Here is an 8,930-nt window from a genome sequence, read left to right on the forward strand (position 1 = left end):
CAAAATCTAATCTACAGTGTAGATGATATTTGAGTTTAATGGTGGAGCCAGTGTGGGGGTGAGTGAATGTTGGTCCCACCATCATAGAGCGACACGTTGTGCAGCTCCCACAGGAGAAACAACCTGGTTTTTGTTGTAACAACTGGGCAGTAGACATAGGTGCATTGGGATACAATACAGGTCTCATAAGCATTTGCTTGAGATTAGGGCCTCGACGGTAAGCCAACATAGGTGGATCCATGCGTGTGAAAGGTAATGTTAAATCAGTATTCACAATTGGCCAATGTTTCTTGAGTACCTTTTTGAGGTGCCCAGAATGATTATCATAACGGGTCGCGAAGACTAAACGATTGTCCAGTCTATCCTTATTCCTGGGGTGTGTCCCTGCAAAGATGTTTCGTGCCCTAGACATACAGTGGGAAAGTGTTTTATGGGTATACCCACGTTCCAGGAAACGTGCTTTAACCTCTTTGAGTTGGGTTTCAGTATTGGTTTTATCAGAATTGATTCTGAGTACTCTCAAAAATTGGGACACTGGTAAATTCTCCTTTAATGCAGGGGGATGGTGGCTGGTTGAATGAAGTGTCAAATTTCTGTCAGTTGGCTTTCTGTAAACTGAAGTTGTGAAAGTATCCCCAATCTTACTAATGTGGACATCTAGGAAGTTGATTTCAGAGCTCGAGATACTCGAGGTGAATTTTATAGGATGATCCAACATATTCAAATTGTTCACCATGGTATGGAAAGCTGACTCGGTATCTAGCCAAAGTAAAAAGATATCGTCGATAAATCGACGGTAAAAAAGAATTTGATGACCATATTGTGGAAAGATGAGAGTGGTTTCGTAGTCGGTCATGTACAGATTGGCATATGACGGGGCCAGGTTGGACCCCATCGCCGTGCCTGCTAGTTGTATAAAGTACTTATCCTTATACATAAAATGATTGAACCTTAGAACTAATTCAGTTAACTCTATGATACATTCTGTGGGGACTGTGCATGTAGCATGAGTTACCAATGCGGTTCGCACTGTTTCAAGTCCCCCATCGTGTGGAATGACAGTATATAAAGAATTTACGTCCATAGTGGCTAAAAGGCATGGTATGGATTTACAGTCGATACTTTTTAATTGCAGTAGAAAATCACCTGTGTCCCTTATATAACTCCTACTGCCAACAACAATTGGTTGTAGAATGCTGTCAACATATTTGGCTAAGGGCTGCAACAAGGAGCCTTCAGCTGCTATGATTGGGCGTCCAGGCGGTTGCACCAAGGTTTTATGAACCTTCGGGAGAGTGTATAGAATTGGACACCGGGGATGTTCAACCGTTAGATATGAAAATAAATCATCATCAAACCATCCATTGTTTTTACCTCTCCTAAGACACTCATCTATGGTACGTTTGATGCCTGGCACAGGGTTGGACTCAACTTCCTTATAAGTCTCTCGATCCGATAGCTGGCGTGTGATCTCCCGATCATAGTCTTGCCAGTCTTGAACCACCACCGCCCCGCCCTTATCAGCAGGGCGAATAACGATGTTTGGATCTGCTCTCAATTTGGTTAATGATTTTCTTTCTGACTGGGATAAATTATCAAAATGTCGAGGTGGAGAGAAATTGTTAGTGTCTCTTTGAACCACCCTCAAAAATGTTTTTAGACTTGCATTCTGAGTTTGTGGATCAAATGTGGAACTCTTTTTGAAAGGCTTTTTGATTTATCCCAGTCAGAAAGAAAATCATTAACCAAATTGAGAGCAGATCCAAACATCGTTATTCGCCCTGCTGATAAGGGCGGGGCGGTGGTGGTTCAAGACTGGCAAGACTATGATCGGGAGATCACACGCCAGCTATCGGATCGAGAGACTTATAAGGAAGTTGAGTCCAACCCTGTGCCAGGCATCAAACGTACCATAGATGAGTGTCTTAGGAGAGGTAAAAACAATGGATGGTTTGATGATGATTTATTTTCATATCTAACGGTTGAACATCCCCGGTGTCCAATTCTATACACTCTCCCGAAGGTTCATAAAACCTTGGTGCAACCGCCTGGACGCCCAATCATAGCAGCTGAAGGCTCCTTGTTGCAGCCCTTAGCCAAATATGTTGACAGCATTCTACAACCAATTGTTGTTGGCAGTAGGAGTTATATAAGGGACACAGGTGATTTTCTACTGCAATTAAAAAGTATCGACTGTAAATCCATACCATGCCTTTTAGCCACTATGGACGTAAATTCTTTATATACTGTCATTCCACACGATGGGGGACTTGAAACAGTGCGAACCGCATTGGTAACTCATGCTACATGCACAGTCCCCACAGAATGTATCATAGAGTTAACTGAATTAGTTCTAAGGTTCAATCATTTTATGTATAAGGATAAGTACTTTATACAACTAGCAGGCACGGCGATGGGGTCCAACCTGGCCCCGTCATATGCCAATCTGTACATGACCGACTACGAAACCACTCTCATCTTTCCACAATATGGTCATCAAATTCTTTTTTACCGTCGATTTATCGACGATATCTTTTTACTTTGGCTAGATACCGAGTCAGCTTTCCATACCATGGTGAACAATTTGAATATGTTGGATCATCCTATAAAATTCACCTCGAGTATCTCGAGCTCTGAAATCAACTTCCTAGATGTCCACATTAGTAAGATTGGGGATACTTTCACAACTTCAGTTTACAGAAAGCCAACTGACAGAAATTTGACACTTCATTCAACCAGCCACCATCCCCCTGCATTAAAGGAGAATTTACCAGTGTCCCAATTTTTGAGAGTACTCAGAATCAATTCTGATAAAACCAATACTGAAACCCAACTCAAAGAGGTTAAAGCACGTTTCCTGGAACGTGGGTATACCCATAAAACACTTTCCCACTGTATGTCTAGGGCACGAAACATCTTTGCAGGGACACACCCCAGGAATAAGGATAGACTGGACAATCGTTTAGTCTTCGCGACCCGTTATGATAATCATTCTGGGCACCTCAAAAAGGTACTCAAGAAACATTGGCCAATTGTGAATACTGATTTAACATTACCTTTCACACGCATGGATCCACCTATGTTGGCTTACCGTCGAGGCCCTAATCTCAAGCAAATGCTTATGAGACCTGTATTGTATCCCAATGCACCTATGTCTACTGCCCAGTTGTTACAACAAAAACCAGGTTGTTTCTCCTGTGGGAGCTGCACAACGTGTCGCTCTATGATGGTGGGACCAACATTCACTCACCCCCACACTGGCTCCACCATTAAACTCAAATATCATCTACACTGTAGATTAGATTTTGTCATCTATATCTTAAAATGTCCATGTGGACTATTTTACGTTGGGTTAACCAGTCGTAACTTCAGGGATAGAATGGCGAACCATCGCTCATCTATACACATCGCATTGAGTAGTGGCAAATCTGACAAACCGGTGGCCCGTCATTTCATTGAAGCTCGCCACCAGGTGGCTAGTCTCAAATGCAAAATTATAGACTGGGTACCCCCGATGACCACTGGTGGAGATAGAACTAGGAGGTTGAAACAAAGGGAGTGTTTTTGGATTAACCACCTGGACACGGTATCCCCGCGAGGACTCAACGAATGCAACCCCTATGGGGTATTCTTATAGAGGGTTGCCGGAATACTTACCCTTTTTTTGTGTGATCAGGAGATGTTTTTGTGAATCCATGCTGTGATCTTCCTGCATGCAGGTCTTTATGTATTCATCTTTATCTATATAGACACCTTAGTCTGTAGGTCGTTATTATCATTTTTTATTTTTTATTTTTTATTTTTATTTATACTCATGTATATATATGTATATATGTATTGTTAAAAACTTTTTCACGAGTTGATTATGAATCAGTTTGTGTTTTATGTCTTTGATGTTTTTTGTGTGTGTTTCTATGTATTAGCCCATCCACTCAGGTCCCTGATGGCTAGAAATTGAATCATTTAAATATTAATAAAAATTAAAATATAAATAAAAGCATTTAAGATTTACACAGTGCATATACACCCAGCCGTTACACATTAGAGACACGTATGTCACCCTTTGAACATCTAATCAGCAGGCTTTAAGCCCTGACTGCTGAGACACATCTGGGAAATGCCAATTTTGTCTGATTTGGAGGTTAGAACAGAATATGTGGGGTTAATACAGAGAATTCAGGTGACATAGATCAGCCTTTACTTCTCTCCCTCCGTTGATCAGTGAATATGTGAGCCACTGCAGCCGCAGCGTCAGTCTGTGATATGACGCGCGTTCACTTCCGGTATGTGGAACGCACCACTTCCGGGAGTTGGAACGCAAGACGCGGCGAATAAGTTTCACATCCCAGTTCCAGCGTCTGTAGCACCATGCGAGCTAGTACAAGTTGCATATGAACGGCCTGACATGGGAGCCAGTGTATATTGAATTACATCCATTATTACACCTGAAAAGTGCCCTTTTGTGGGAGGCGTCTTTTCAGTCCCTGCGGATCCACTTCCGGTTTGGGAGTATATAAACATCCGGGTCATGGAAGTCCACAGCATGTCTCCTGGGAACACATGGCTGATAGTGACTCCTGGTAAGCACCCTTTTTTCTGAGCCATTTGTGCCTTATCACTTGCTGTATATAGTGAGCATTGCATTGATATATATCATTCTGAACAGGCTGGACTAATTGGTACATAGGAACTACTGAGACCCCAGGATACGGCATACTGGGTTTGTGATCTCAATAGGTAAAAACCTGTCCAGAGAGCTAATGTTTATTTATGATAATAGAACACTAATGGGAGGTCTAACAGTTTCTTGTTGTTCCCAGTTGCTATGGGATCATGTATGTTGTTGATAGCCTGCTGGATATTCACACGGCTGTTGCTGAGCTCATGAGTAAGTGATGAGGCTTAGACCTTTCTCATGGTATATACCCCCCACACCTGAGGGTGCATTGGTAAAATTAGGCACATTATGCATTTAAAGGAATAGGGTGTCTTTTTCTTTTTCTTCTTTTTTTCTTCCTTCTATTCTGGGTGATGAGTGGCACCTGTGTCGGCGGTGTGTAATACTTTAAAATACTATCTGACACTAAGCACATTCTTTTTTAAAATAATATAGTCACTATATGAATGGGGCATTGATTCCCAGTCTATAGAGATTTTCTGCCATCGCATATGGGGCCTGGGAGGCTGAGTTTTTTCTCATTTTGTATCTTTATAGGCATTTTCTAATGATTGTATAAACTGAGAACAAATGATATCGTATTGCCTTTCTTGAAAAAGATCCTGTGGAAGGATCGAAACGTCGATTGTCTGAGGCTACAATAAAGAAAATTATCATTGAAGAAGCGTTGTACTAGTGAGAGTGCGCCCGCCACGTATGTGGACTTCGATATATATATATTCAGGAAGAATGCTGCGACACTCAGGGACTTGTGGTAGAAAAATGTATTTTTAAAAAATTGTCAAATCACATAGTTATAGGTCCCGCACCCCCCCTCCAGCCGCAGCATCTACATACTCCCTGCCTCATCAGCGGTCCCCCCTACATTCTGTACATCGTGCCCTGCAGGCGCTGTTCACGCTGTCGCAAGAGGCTACGCCCCCTTCACCATCGAAAGCCCTTTCGTCGTGCAATGTTTAACCACTAACAAACCTAGGAATGCAGGTAATACTCCATATAATACAAATATTGAACCCCAGCAACACGTGCAGGGGTTAAGGCGGTGTTGCCCCTTTCGACGGTGTGAAGAGCGCCTGTAGGGCGCAATGAAGTGCCTAGTATATATATATATGTATATATGTATAGATACAGAGGCTTAGGAAGAGCTAGACATACAGTAAACACAGTTTGCATCTTTTCCTCCAGCCAATGGTGCTCAAGCCCAGGTACTTCTCAGGGGGCATGGCCTAATCACAGGAGGCGTGGTCATGCACCCTTAGAAAAAGATACTGGGAAAAAAAATGGTATTTTTAGTAGAGATGAGCGCCGGAAATTTTTCGGGTTTTGTGTTTTGGTTTTGGGTTCGGTTCCGCGGCCGTGTTTTGGGTTCGACCGCGTTTTGGCAAAACCTCACCGAATTTTTTTTGTCGGATTCGGGTGTGTTTTGGATTCGGGTGTTTTTTTCAAAAAACCCTAAAAAACAGCTTAAATCATAGAATTTGGGGGTAATTTTGATCCCAAAGTATTATTAACCTCAAAAAACATAATTTACACTCATTTTCAGCCTATTCTGAACACATCACACCTCACAATATTATTTTTAGTCCTAAAATTTGCACCGAGGTCGCTGTGTGAGTAAGATAAGCGACCCTAGTGGCCGACACAAACACCGGGCCCATCTAGGAGTGGCACTGCAGTGTCACGCAGGATGTCCCTTCCAAAAAACCCTCCCCAAACAGCACATGACGCAAAGAAAAAAAGAGGCGCAATGAGGTAGCTGTGTGAGTAAGATTAGCGACCCTAGTGGCCGACACAAACACCGGGCCCATCTAGGAGTGGCACTGCAGTGTCACGCAGGATGTCCCTTCCAAAAAACCCTCCCCAAACAGCACATGACGCAAAGAAAAAAAGAGGCGCAATGAGGTAGCTGACTGTGTGAGAAAGATAAGCGACCCTAGTGGCCGACACAAACACCGGGCCCATCTAGGAGTGGCACTGCAGTGTCACGCAGGATGTCCCTTCCAAAAAACCCTCCCCAAACAGCACATGACGCAAAGAAAAAAAGAGGCGCAATGAGGTAGCTGACTGTGTGAGAAAGATAAGCGACCCTAGTGGCCGACACAAACACCGGGCCCATCTAGGAGTGGCACTGCAGTGTCACGCAGGATGTCCCTTCCAAAAAACCCTCCCCAAACAGCACATGACGCAAAGAAAAAAAGAGGCGCAATGAGGTAGCTGACTGTGTGAGAAAGATAAGCGACCCTAGTGGCCGACACAAACACCGGGCCCATCTAGGAGTGGCACTGCAGTGTCACGCAGGATGTCCCTTCCAAAAAACCCTCCCCAAACAGCACATGACGCAAAGAAAAAAAGAGGCGCAATGAGGTAGCTGTGTGAGAAAGATAAGCGACCCTAGTGGCCGACACAAACACCGGGCCCATCTAGGAGTGGCACTGCAGTGTCACGCAGGATGTCCCTTCCAAAAAACCCTCCCCAAACAGCACATGACGCAAAGAAAAAAAGAGGCGCAATGAGGTAGCTGTGTGAGTAAGATTAGCGACCCTAGTGGCCGACACAAACACCGGGCCCATCTAGGAGTGGCACTGCAGTGTCACGCAGGATGTCCCTTCCAAAAAACCCTCCCCAAACAGCACATGACGCAAAGAAAAAAAGAGGCGCAATGAGGTAGCTGACTGTGTGAGAAAGATAAGCGACCCTAGTGGCCGACACAAACACCGGGCCCATCTAGGAGTGGCACTGCAGTGTCACGCAGGATGTCCCTTCCAAAAAACCCTCCCCAAACAGCACATGACGCAAAGAAAAAAAGAGGCGCAATGAGGTAGCTGACTGTGTGAGAAAGATAAGCGACCCTAGTGGCCGACACAAACACCGGGCCCATCTAGGAGTGGCACTGCAGTGTCACGCAGGATGTCCCTTCCAAAAAACCCTCCCCAAACAGCACATGACGCAAAGAAAAAAAGAGGCGCAATGAGGTAGCTGACTGTGTGAGAAAGATAAGCGACCCTAGTGGCCGACACAAACACCGGGCCCATCTAGGAGTGGCACTGCAGTGTCACGCAGGATGGCCCTTCCAAAAAACCCTCCCCAAACAGCACATGACGCAAAGAAAAAAAGAGGCGCAATGAGGTAGCTGTGTGAGAAAGATAAGCGACCCTAGTGGCCGACACAAACACCGGGCCCATCTAGGAGTGGCACTGCAGTGTCACGCAGGATGTCCCTTCCAAAAAACCCTCCCCAAACAGCACATGACGCAAAGAAAAAAAGAGGCGCAATGAGGTAGCTGTGTGAGTAAGATTAGCGACCCTAGTGGCCGACACAAACACCGGGCCCATCTAGGAGTGGCACTGCAGTGTCACGCAGGATGGCCCTTCCAAAAAACCCTCCCCAAACAGCACATGACGCAAAGAAAAAAAGAGGCGCAATGAGGTAGCTGACTGTGTGAGTAAGATTAGCGACCCTAGTGGCCGACACAAACACCGGGCACATCTAGGAGTGGCACTGCAGTGTCACGCAGGATGTCCCTTCCAAAAAACCCTCCCCAAACAGCACATGACGCAAAGAAAAAAAGAGGCGCAATGAGGTAGCTGTGTGAGTAAGATTAGCGACCCTAGTGGCCGACACAAACACCGGGCCCATCTAGGAGTGGCACTGCAGTGTCACGCAGGATGTCCCTTCCAAAAAACCCTCCCCAATCAGCACATGATGCAAAGAAAAAGAAAAGAAAAAAGAGGTGCAAGATGGAATTATCCTTGGGCCCTCCCACCCACCCTTATGTTGTATAAACAAAACAGGACATGCACACTTTAACCAACCCATCATTTCAGTGACAGGGTCTGCCACACGACTGTGACTGATATGACGGGTTGGTTTGGACCCCCCCCAAAAAAGAAGCAATTAATCTCTCCTTGCACAAACTGGCTCTACAGAGGCAAGATGTCCACCTCATCTTCACCCTCCGATATATCACCGTGTACATCCCCCTCCTCACAGATTATCAATTCGTCCCCACTGGAATCCACCATCTCAGCTCCCTGTGTACTTTGTGGAGGCAATTGCTGCTGGTCAATGTCTCCGCGGAGGAATTGATTATAATTCATTTTAATGAACATCATCTTCTCCACATTTTCTGGATGTAACCTCGTACGCCGATTGCTGACAAGGTGAGCGGCGGCACTAAACACTCTTTCGGAGTACACACTTGTGGGAGGGCAACTTAGGTAGAATAAAGCCAGTTTGTGCAAGGGCCTCCAAA

At 44.9% G+C, this 8,930-nt stretch overlaps 1 long non-coding RNA gene across 1 annotated transcript; it reads left to right on the plus strand.

Moving 5' to 3' along the window:
• The first annotated feature begins 4,665 nt into the window (after positions 1-4,665).
• Positions 4,666-5,362, plus strand: LOC134965691 (uncharacterized). Its single transcript, XR_010188496.1, has 3 exons — positions 4,666-4,737; positions 4,821-4,888; positions 5,216-5,362. It is a non-coding gene; the product is annotated as an uncharacterized LOC134965691 (long non-coding RNA).
• Positions 5,363-8,930: the final 3,568 nt, after the last annotated feature.

This window comes from Pseudophryne corroboree, chromosome 10, assembly GCF_028390025.1.
Source record: "Pseudophryne corroboree isolate aPseCor3 chromosome 10, aPseCor3.hap2, whole genome shotgun sequence".
In the NCBI taxonomy this organism is placed as follows: Eukaryota; Metazoa; Chordata; class Amphibia; order Anura; family Myobatrachidae; genus Pseudophryne; species Pseudophryne corroboree.